This window comes from Hordeum vulgare, chromosome 2H, assembly GCF_904849725.1.
Source record: "Hordeum vulgare subsp. vulgare chromosome 2H, MorexV3_pseudomolecules_assembly, whole genome shotgun sequence".
Classification (NCBI taxonomy): domain Eukaryota; kingdom Viridiplantae; phylum Streptophyta; class Magnoliopsida; order Poales; family Poaceae; genus Hordeum; species Hordeum vulgare.
This window is the reverse complement of record NC_058519.1, coordinates 495771933-495783706: the sequence shown is the minus strand read 5'-3', so window position 1 is coordinate 495783706 and position 11774 is coordinate 495771933.

Here is an 11774-nt window from a genome sequence, read left to right as displayed (position 1 = left end):
ATACATATTGATTATAACAACTTATCACCTTGCATTCTCATGCCATGCTCATGCATCATTTTGAGTGCATATGATTGTTACTGAATGTTGCCATTCATTTCGGTAGGCTCCGCACCCCCGGATTCCACCGAATATCCGTCTGACGGATATCATTCCTCCTCTGAGCAACAAGGCAAGCAACCCCTTTGATCATCCCGATAACTCTCATGTTCTTGCTCCTGCACCTATTTATTGCATTTAAGATCAAATGCTTCAACTGCTTTTGCCACGATAGTTGAACCCACTTCCTTTGCATGACTTAACCTTGTCACAGTAAATAGCCGAACCTTGCAACCTAGCATACCTGGTAGTTGCTTGAGCTATGATGTGCCTTATCCTGGTATGCATGCTATGCTTAGAGTTGTGTATGGTCTGTCATCTGGAAGATGAACAGAAATGTGGAATGTGTTCGGTGAGCAAAGGTTGTGTGTTGAACTTGATTTGGTAAAGGTACCGGTGAAAGGCTGTGTAGGAGTACATGGCGGGTTGTTTCATTGGAACCGTCCTTAGGAACTGAGTTCTGTGTATGTATTCCAAGACTAGATACTACCACATGCTGGGCCTTGAAATATGGCCCCGCTCGGCCTATTAATCGCGTAGTACTCGGTCCAGGAGTTGCAAGTAGTTTCTGGTGGTTATAGTAATGCTGGAGGCCGTGCATGGTGCTGACCTGAGAGGTGGACCGTGATGCGGTAGGCAGTGGCACGGTGTACCAAGTGGCACCCGGATGGTGGGCTTGGGAACCCTGCGCACATCGTTTGAGGCCGTGTCGGAAACCTCGACCGGACTTCCGTACGGGTTACTCTCAGATAGGCGATAAACCTGGACTAGGTACTAGTGTGGTTAACGGTCGTGGCCGACTCCCTCGCTGGGCTTCCGCTTGAAGGTTGCCGAGGTGCATGACATGCACATGGCGATAAGTGGCGAGAGCGTGTGTGACGAAGTACACCCCTGCAGGGTTATGATCTATTCGAATAGCCGCGTCCGCGGATATGGACTACTTGGAGACATATGTTGTTCATAGATAACTTCAACGGCTACTCATAAAATTGCCAAGATAAGCGTGAGTGTCGTGGACGGCATTTCCGTACGGCGACGGAATGATTCCACGATAGTGTATGGTTGTGGTGTTAGTGGACTCGTGTGCGAGAAATCAAGTTGTCAAAATTATTTAAAAATGTAAGTGTCTAGCCACGAGTCATATGCTGGCTTCCCGCATGAAACCCCACAATACCTTTTGATACCTTGCATGAGTAGTTAGTCATCCTAAAGTCTTGCTGAGTACCTTCGTACTCATGTTTGCTTAATAAATGTTGCAGAGGTTGCCAATGACCCTAATGGAGGGTCCTTCATAGACATCGACGACGACGAGTAGCTGGTGTCCCAGCTACGATCTGGCCCTACGTCGGCTCTGTAGTATAGTCAGGCCATGTGCCTTCTAGTTGCCCTGTCTGTACCCAGACAGTTTATAACTCTTCCGCTGGCTTGTATTTGTATGACTGCTATTATGGGTCGTGAGACCCTTAATGTGTAATATTATGTGTGTGGCTCTTCCGAGCCTCTTAAATAAAGGTTGCATGTTTATGGTTATGTTGTGATGCCATCGATGTATCTATACATATCGGTATGCCATGCGTACGTGTGTCGTACTTGATATGTATGGGGTTCGATTACCTAGTCGTGAACTTTAGTAGCACTCCTTACAAGGAAAAGCCCCTTTGTGATCCAACGAGCCTTGGTAGTTTGCTACTCTTCCGGACACATTGGTTGACCGGCATGTGTCCTTCTTAGCTGCTGTGTCTGTCCCCTTTGGGGAAATGTCACGCGATGTAATGGAGTCCTTGTAGCCTGCTACGACTCGTCTACATTCGCTGATGACCGACACCTGCTTTGTTGGGTCATGTATGCCTGTCCTTGTGCGGTACTGCCACTTTGGTTTATGACTAGACATGTCGATCCGGGTTCTTTGACATTGGATTGCTAGCGACACTATCGCATACGTGAGTCAAAAGACGCAAACGGTCCCGGCTAAGGTAAGGCTGCAGCCGTGGAGTTAACCGTGCGTGAGACCACAAAGGGATGCGATGTGTTATAGGCAGGATTCCTATGGCTTAGGATCGGGGTCCCGACACATAGCATGGTAGAACTACGATGCATAAAACATAGGTGATAGTATCATCAAAGTGACTTGCCTGGTGATGTTGATGAAGAAGAATTTCTCGAGAAAATAACTTGATAGACTACTCGTCACTCTCCGATGAAATCTATATAACAAACATATCATTCACATAAGCACTCATACTAGCAATCATTCTAGCAATCAAAAGGAAGAAGTGAGCGAATAGGAATTCCGAAAGAAACTTCAAATAAGACTAGAGAGTCTTCTACTACGTCAAACACTAAATAGTTTTTGTCTAATAGAAAATAATAACAAGATACTAAGATATAAGTTTAACTACGATAAAATAAAGTATTTTTCACAAAACCTTTTGAAAGTATTCCCAAACGGGATTTGAAAGAGGGATGAAAACAATTGCATGTTACTACGGGACTAGAATTGTTTTCGTGAAAACAAATAAAAATAAAATAAAAACTTGTTGCAAAACTACTATTTAACTAACAGAATCAAAACATAAATAATCTTTCTGAAATAATAAAGAAAATATTTTAAAACAAAAATAGAAAATGAATTAGCCGAAATCCTAAAAGCGGTGAAACAGAAATTGTTTCACATGAAACAGTGAGCTAAAATACTCAAACAAATCTGAAATTTTTACCACAGTAAGATTTTATCACTAGAAAACAGTAGCAAAAAGAATCAACTCAAAATTCATTTTTCAAACTCCTGGAATAGGCAAAACAAGGTTTAAACTAAATCTACTCTAACTTATATTTAAAATTTTCAAACATAGACAAATTATATGTTTTTAAAAACTACAGGAAATTTGTGAACTACTGGAAAAAGAATCACTATCATTGGACTTCGGGATCAAAATTTGTGGCCAAAACAAAACAGAAACTTTCTGTTTTTGCAATTTAGACGGAAAAAACTGAAGCTAACTATCTACAAATAGGGGGTACATGTGGCATGTTGCTATTGGTTGCGGGAGGTGTTTGCTGCTAACTTAGGAGCAAACGGCCTAGGCTTAACAAAATTTGCTGGTTAAAGGAATAAGTGAAATAAAAACCATTGGTTTTCTAAACTAAACCGAAGGGTTACCTAAGATCTAATCTAAGCCATCTACTAGAGATCTAAGGGCTAAAACTAAAACAAAACAAGACAAGTAAAAAAAAGAAGGGAGGGGAGGTTACCTCGCTGGGATTGCTCCCGTGCTGGCTGGTGGCGAGGTGGGGGTGGGGTGCTCCGGTGGGGAGGGGGGCGGCGGGAGTGGGGAAGGGGGGGCGAGGGGGGGTGCTCCTGGTAGGGGAGGGGGCGAGGTGGAGAGGGGGGCTGTAGGGGCGAGGTGGAGGGGCTGCAGGGGCTTCCTGGCGATGGTGCAGGGGGTGACGAGGTGGAGGGAGGTGCGGTGGGGAGGGATGCAGGGGGAGGGGGGGCGGTGGAGGAGGGGAGGCCGAAGCGGAGGAGGGGGTGCCGCGAGGGAGGAGAGGTGGAGGGGCCGGTGAGGTGGAGAAGCTCCTGTGATGCTCTCCGGTGGGTATCCGGTGACGACTCCGGCGAGGTGGGGCACGAGCTAGGGGCGAGGAGAGGTGAAATTTTCGACGGGAATGGAACGAGGAGAGGTAGGGGCTTCTTATAGAGGCGACGGGAGGCGCCGGGAAGGTTTGTGCGTCGCGAATCCCGGAGGAGGAGATCTCCTCTCCATGGAGGGAAGTTTCTCTGTCACGTGAAAGGAGGAGGAGGAAGAAGATGATCTTCTTGGGCCAAGTTTGGAAAGTGCTTAATGGGCCACGGGGTATTTCCTAATAAAAGTGATCTCCTTCCTATTTTCAAAACTAGGAAACTAAAACGTTAAAAAGGAAATCAAATCAATTCGGAATAAATAGTTTTTATATACTAAATTTATCAGAAAAATAAAATATAGATGATGGGCATTTTTCCACGGCAAAAATAAAAACTTCAGAAAAAATGTTTTTCCAAAAATCCCTAAAAGCATTATTTCTTTTTGCAAATAATTTTCTAATGACCCTCTAAGTTTTAGGGTCCAAATAACTTTCAAAACGCCCGTGGGTTCGAGGGTCATGTTCCTCCTCTCTGGAAATGTATTTCCCGGCATTTGGTTGCACGAAGAAAACGAATGGAAATGCAAGGAAATTCAAATGCAAACATCTCCGTTCAAATTCTTTATAGTTGAAGAAGTCATGTCATCTTCTCTCGTTGCTTTTAAAAGCTTGAATTTGAATTCACCGGAGAAGGGGAAAGTCATTTTATTCCCTCTCATTCAAAAGTTTCGAAAAGTTTCAAATTTCACACAAGTTTCAGTCACTCAGCAAACAAACAAACAATCAATCTTATAATTATATTAACATTCCAAAATTTATAATTTTGGGATGTTAAAAACTACCACACTTAAAATGAATCTCGTCCTCGAGATTCGAAGAGGCTAGAAAGAAAGGTTAGGGTTTGGGGGTCTTCTAACAAATCCAATCTCCGGCAAGGTGGGGTGCTACCACACTTAAAATGAGAGGTACTGGTCCCTTAAGATTTTAACAATCCTCTGGGGTTTTGGCATGTGACTCCTCCCAGTCTTCATTATAAATCCTTTGGTGATGCTCTCCCATTGATATAAGCTTCTTCCGTTACTGGGTCTTCTTTAACCGACAGTCTCGTGATCAATTCTAACTAACCTATCGATGATTCTCATGGTGGTCTACCATTTGTGGTTATCCTGCAGAGAGAGGGTTCTTGTCTTCATCCTCACCGTAAAATTTCCTACGCGTGACAACAAATGCCATGTACATGGGGCTTTCATCATACCATTCTAAGGCTTAAACAAAAGCTTCAAAGAACGTCGTCTCTCACTATGGGTAAGTCTCTCAGATTTACCATTCCGAATAGCAAGATAAATGATAAGTGTAAGTCGTCATGGTGATCAATCCATTCCGCACCCAAATCATTTCTCTGTATAAGGTTTAGCGAATCTCGCATTCTAACACTTGGGCATCCTCACAAGCGTTGCAGAATTTCTCTTGTCCACGAACGAAGTTCGGATAATCCATTGGTTCTGCAAGCTGAACAAAGCATCTATCGTATCTTCACAACTCTCTGGTTTTCGTATGCTCCTAAGAAAACGTTTGCTGATCCATCATAGCTTCTTCCATAAATCGTATTCATTTCAGAATCAGTCCTTTATTACGTCCTTAAAAACTCCAATTCAATAGTACTCTATTACAAATGCTGCCATCCACATTGTTTGGTATGGTCGAGCATTTCTGCCAACTTTATTCATCTGCCTCTCTTGGAGGTACTTTAGTTCTACTCGAGCTTTCCGAGGTGCTCCTTGAAATCATCCATCTTTTGCTTCATCATGGTGGCCATGAGCTTCATCTCCATCATCTCCGCACGTACTTCACTCAGGTATTCCTGGGTATGACGGAGTCTTGCTTCAAGTATTTCTCCAATCTGACGTATGGCTTCCATGGAAGCTTCACGAACAGCATCAAAGAAGGTTGCTCGTGGTACACGTGAAATGAAAAAGTATTGCCCCATAGTCTTTGGACAAACTCCTTTCACATGGTGGAGGTGTACTTCCACATACCAAAGTTCTACTCCACTTTCCATGAATGGGTAGCCTTTGTAGACTGCATCTCCTTGAAGATGAATGTGCTTCATCATGTCCTTTAGGATTTTCGGGTAATCATGATCACTGGTCAGGGTCATGATCGTTTTTGGGCCCTTAAGGAATGACTCGTAGAGAGTTGTCATCTGCAGGTGTCAGTAAATAGGTACTGAGAGGAATGTATGTGTTTCCTTGGTAATCATGGTACATTCCTACTCAGTGGATTCTGTGGTTTTACTGATTACTACCACACTTAAACGAATTATACTCATGCCTGCATAGACCATATTTTCTCAAATCCTCATAATGTTCAGAGATCTTTGCTCGTAGAGAAACAACACATACATTTTCAACATAGACAATCACGAGACAATAAATTCCATTTATTCATGATGTTATTACAATCTTAGGGACTTCTTGTTACAAAATTTCACTCCATGATCTCATGAAAAACAAGAGTTCTTCAGATTACACTAATTGCCATGGTCAAAACTTAACTACTCCTTCTTAGCTTTCTTCCTTTGTGGACAATCACTAGCAAAATGTCCTGCTTCCTTGCAACAAAAGCAAATGAGTTCTGACAAGTCTCGAGGCTTCTTAGCTTCTGCTTTTGCTCCTTGGATTCCCGGCTTCCTTCCTGAGCACATGTAGTAGTGGTGGCCAAATTTCATACACTTGTAACATCTGACATGACTCAGGTCTACATCTGCACAGGTTTGGTTGCTCCAAGGGTACTTTTTCTTCTTTCCGGACTCCTTTATTTTGGCCAGTTCTTCTATTTCAAGTGGATCAAACTCCACTTCTTCCGTCGGGAAGTTTCCCAGATACTCTTGGCTTCTCTTCGTGCAGTCCTGTGAATAATGTCCTTCTTCTCCACATGAGTAGCATGCATTGGAGAAAAATCTGGTCAGACCTTGTCCATAAGGGTCTTCAATATTTTCGTTCATCACCGGCTCTTCTAGAATCTTCTTCTTGAGTGTTTCCTTCACTGCTTCTTTCTGCTGCTTGACAACTTGTTGCACCTTGGGGGTAAATGTGACATTGAGCTGGGTAGTGGGTGGTTCCTTCACACAAGAAACAAGTCACCTGACTACTTGGGCAATCCTCCGCTGGGTGATTTTCTTCACAATGAGTGCACTCATCCTTGTGTTCTTCCTGGGCGTGTCCTATTTTTCCACAGATCTTGCATGCACAAGTCTTCTTCTTCGGATTATCATAGCACTTCTGATTGAGACGGGATCTTAACAGAGTCTTCTCGAATTCGTCCCAAGTTTCTGCTCCACTAAATCCTTGTATGGCATGGTGCATTTTCCACCAGATAGCAGCACTTTGGGTAAAGTACTGGAGAGCGTGTTCCACTTCATACTTCCTTGAGATCAAGTTGCTCCCGAAGTGGTTCTCCATGTTCTGAATCCATATCTCAGCTTCCAGCTGGGTCATTGGTCCAGAGACTACAAGTCCAGCTTCATACTCCATCTGGTAGGGTGTAGGTTTTGGGGATGAGACGGGTAAGAGAGAGAGGAAGATACACACAATACAAACAATATCTTTGAGAATAGGTTTTAGTTGTGGCCGTCGGAAAACACACACCAAAGACGGCTCACAAATCATCGTGTCTAACGTTGGTACATAAAAGGGGTTTGGACTTCTAATGGTCATATAATTGTTCGGACACTTCTGGGTCTTTGAATTCTTCGGGTCTTGAGAGTCTTCAATTGGCGCAGCTTCAGTTCTTCAAATTCATGATAAAATCCTCTTTACTTTGAAGTAGAACTCCGTTGATTCTTCATGAGGTCAAAGGGGTAAGGGTATTGTCTAACTATTGGAGGTGAGGGAGAACATTTGATGAAGTCAGAAGAGATGAGAAGCAAAAAAGTGTTCTTGAAAATAAAGGTTTTGAGAGATCCTTTCCTAAGAAATTTCCAGTTTCTAGGGTCACGTCCTACAGTCAACATGTGCTCTGATACCATCTCTGTAGTGACCCGACTCAAAACGAGTCAAGCCTGTGTGTTTCTGTGCCATCCCTGGATCAGTATGCTGGCACACACAGTACATCAATGTATATATCAAAGTGCAATCACATGTAAATAGCGTAAAACTGATATATACCTTAAATATTTCAGCGGAAGCAGTCAAGGGAGTGGAGTCCCAATAAACACCAACGGCAAGTTGAGTGTAGACCGTAACCCTGAATCGTAGTCTTACTCGTCGAAGAAAATATCTGCAACATAAGACGTTGCAGCCGTGTAGGTAAGGATACTGAATATGCCGGCAAGTCAAATAAGAGAGGGGTGAAAAGTAATCATCTATACTATATGCATATATGGCAGGCGGGGCTATAAGTTTTTAGCGAAAAGCAAGTTTTCTCCTACATCAAGAGAGGGCTAAAAGCAAAATGTTACTACGTAGTTGGTTGTTAATGAGATGGTTCCACCAACCAGTTCTCATACCCGAGTTATCAATATTACCCTCATCAAATATATATAATGGTGTTGAGAAATCCAGACAACTTCAGTTCCTTTGGCTCAAGTTGTCCATGACCGTGGACACGGCTAATCGATTAGGTTTGAGTACTCTGCAGAGTTTTGCACACGTTCCCCACAAGATTTGATCGCCTCCGTGTATGATCAAAACATGGTCTTTCAACGGGTCCCTCTGAATTCCTGTCGGTGCCCATCCATTCCTACCGTTCGTCTACATCTGCTAGCACCACCTGTCCAGAGTCGCCGCGTTGTCCAACCAAGCCAGAGCCCATAATGACTTGTGGCTGTGCAGGTAAGCCTTGGGTCTTGAAAATATCCGTCCGTCCCTTTGAGCCTGGGTGAAGCTTTATGCAGGATGACATGGCCTCTCCAGCATCCCGGGCATCCACTGGGTTTTCCAGGGAGCCGATCAACCGTCCTTCACCCGGTGTTGCATTGCGTCCGAGGTCTTGAAAATCTTGTCTTAGTTCGGTCTTGATTATTATATCAACCTCGCATCACTCGTGTTATGCACTCAACCGAAATCCCGTCTACTCAAGCATAGCAATATGAAATTTGTCGTCCCGGGGCCAAGTATCGGGGTTGTTGTGTGCCTACCACATGATACTACAATCTATTCTAAAATTTGCAAGTACCTAAGCAGCATGTAATTGGGCATAGGATGGTAGAACTACGATGCATAAAACATAGGTGATAGTATGATCAAAGTGACTTGCCTGGTGATGTTGACGAAGAAGAATTTCTCGAGAAAATAACTTGATAGACTACTCGTCACTCTCCAATGAAATCTATATAACAAACATATCATTCACATAAGCACTCATACTAGCAATCATTCTAGCAATCAAAACGAAGAAGAGAGCGAATAGGAATTCCGAAAGAAACTTCAAATAAGACTAGACAGTCTTCTACTACGTCAAACACTAAATAGTTTTTGTCTAACAGAAAATAATAACAAGGTACTAAGATATAAGTTTAACTACGATAAAATAAAGTATTTTTCACAAAACCTTTTGAAAGTATTCCCAAACAGGATTTGAAAGAGGGATGAAAACGATTGCACGTTACTACAGGACTAGAATTGTTTTCGTGAAAAAAAATAAAAATAAAATAAAAACTTGTTGCAAAACTACTGTTTAACTAACAGAATCAAAACATAAATAATCTTTCTGAAATAATAAAGAAAATATTTTAAAACAAAAATAGAAAATGAATTAGCGAAATCCTAAAAGCGGTGAAACAGAAATTGTTTCACATGAAACAGTGAGCTAAAATACTCAAACAAATCTGAAATTTTTACCAGAGTAAGCTTTTATCACTAGAAAACAGTAGCGAAAAGAATCAACTCAAAATTCATTTTTCAAACTCCTGGAATAGGCAAAACATGGTTTAAACTAAATCTGCTCTAACTTATATTTAAAAATTTCAAACATATACAAATTATATGTTTTTAAAAACTACAGGAAATTTGTGAGCTACTGGAGAAAGAATCACTATCATTGGACTTCGGGATCAAAATTTGTGGCCAAAACAAAACAGAAACTTTCTGTTTTTGCAATTTAGACGGAAAAAACTGAAGCTAACTATCTACAAATAGGGGGTACATGTGGCATGTTGCTATTGGTTGCGGGAGGTGTTTGCTGCTAACTTAGGAGCAAACGGCCTAGGCTTAACAAAATTTGCTGGTTAAAGGAATAAGTGAAATAAAAACCATTGGTTTTCTAAACTAAACCGAAGGGTTACCTAAGATCTAATCTAAGCCATCTACTAGAGATCTAAGGGCTAAAACTAAAACAAAACAAGACAAGTAAAAAAAAGAAGGGAGGGGAGGTTACCTCGCTGGGATTGCTCCCGTGCTGGCTGGTGGCGAGGTGGGGGTGGGGTGCTCCGGTGGGGAGGGGGGCGGCGGGAGTGGGGAAGGGGGGGCGAGGGGGGGTGCTCCTGGTAGGGGAGGGGGCGAGGTGGAGAGGGGGGCTGTAGGGGCGAGGTGGAGGGGCTGCAGGGGCTTCCTGGCGATGGTGCAGGGGGTGACGAGGTGGAGGGAGGTGCGGTGGGGAGGGATGCAGGGGGAGGGGGGCGGTGGAGGAGGGGAGGCCGAAGTGGAGGAGGGGGTGCCGCGAGGGAGGAGAGGTGGAGGGGCCGGCGAGGTGGAGAAGCTCCTGTGATGCTCTCCGGTGGGTTTCCGGTGACGACTCCGGCGAGGTGGGGCACGAGCTAGGGGCGAGGAGAGGTGAACTTTTCGACGGGAAAGGAACGAGGAGTGGTAGGGGCTTCTTATAGAGGCGACGGGAGGCCCCGGGAAGGTATGTGCGTTGCGAATCCCGGAGGAGGAGATCTCCTCTCCATGGAGGGAAGTTTCTCTGTCACGTGAAAGGAGGAGGAGGAAGAAGATGATCTTCTTGGGCCAAGTTTGCAAAGTGCTTAATGGGCCAGGGGGGTATTTCCTAATAAAAGTGATCTCCTTCGTATTTTCAAAACTAGGAAATTAAAACGTTAAAAAGGAAATCAAATCAATTCGGAATAAAGAGTTTTTATATACTAAAATTATCAGAAAAATAAAATATAGATGACGGGCATTTTTCCACGGAAAAAATAAAAACTTCAAAAAAAATGTTTTTCCAAAAATCCCTAAAAGCATAATTTCTTTTTGCAAATAATTTTCTAATGACCCTCTAAGTTTTAGGGTCCAAATAACTTTCAAAATGCCCGTGGGTTCGAGGGTCATGTTCCTCCTGTCTGGAAATGTATTTCCCGGCATTTGGTTGCACGAAGAAAACGAATGGAAATGCAAGGAAATTCAAATGCAAACATCTCCGTTCAAATTCTTTATAGTTGAAGAAGTCATGTCATCTTCTCTCGTTGCTTTTAAAAGCTTGATTTTGAATTCACCGGAGAAGGGGAAAGTCATTTTATTCCCTCTCATTCAAAAGTTTCGAAAAGTTTCAAATTTCACACAAGTTTCAGTCACTCAGCAAACAAACAAACAATCAATCTAATAATTATATTAACATTCCAAAATTTATAATTTTGGGATGTTACATTTACCCCTTTGAAACCTACCACCACATTCTATTCCACCTATATGCTCTATCAATGGTTCACGCTCATGTATTGCATGAAGAATAAAAAGTTGATGCATATTGAAAAAGTATGATCCTATTGCGTAACTTGGGCACTGCGATGCTTGCCATTTGTATTAATGTGGTGAAGATGGAGCCATACCTTGCTAATATAATAAGATGAATGGGGGTAAACATTCTTTGAGGATCGTAGTTCAAAGATTGATGATTTTGCTGTTTGTGCTTATAAGCATTACTATGCAAATGTTTGTTAATTCATCGTTTTCCAATGAGCATACATGCAAAAGATTACATATTGGGTAACATGGCACATCATTTTTTTATTATTTACCTACTCGAGGATGAGGAGGAATTAAGCTTAGGGATGCTTGATATGTCTCCAACGTATCTGTAACCTTTTTATTATTCCAGTCTATTATATTATAATTCTAGGA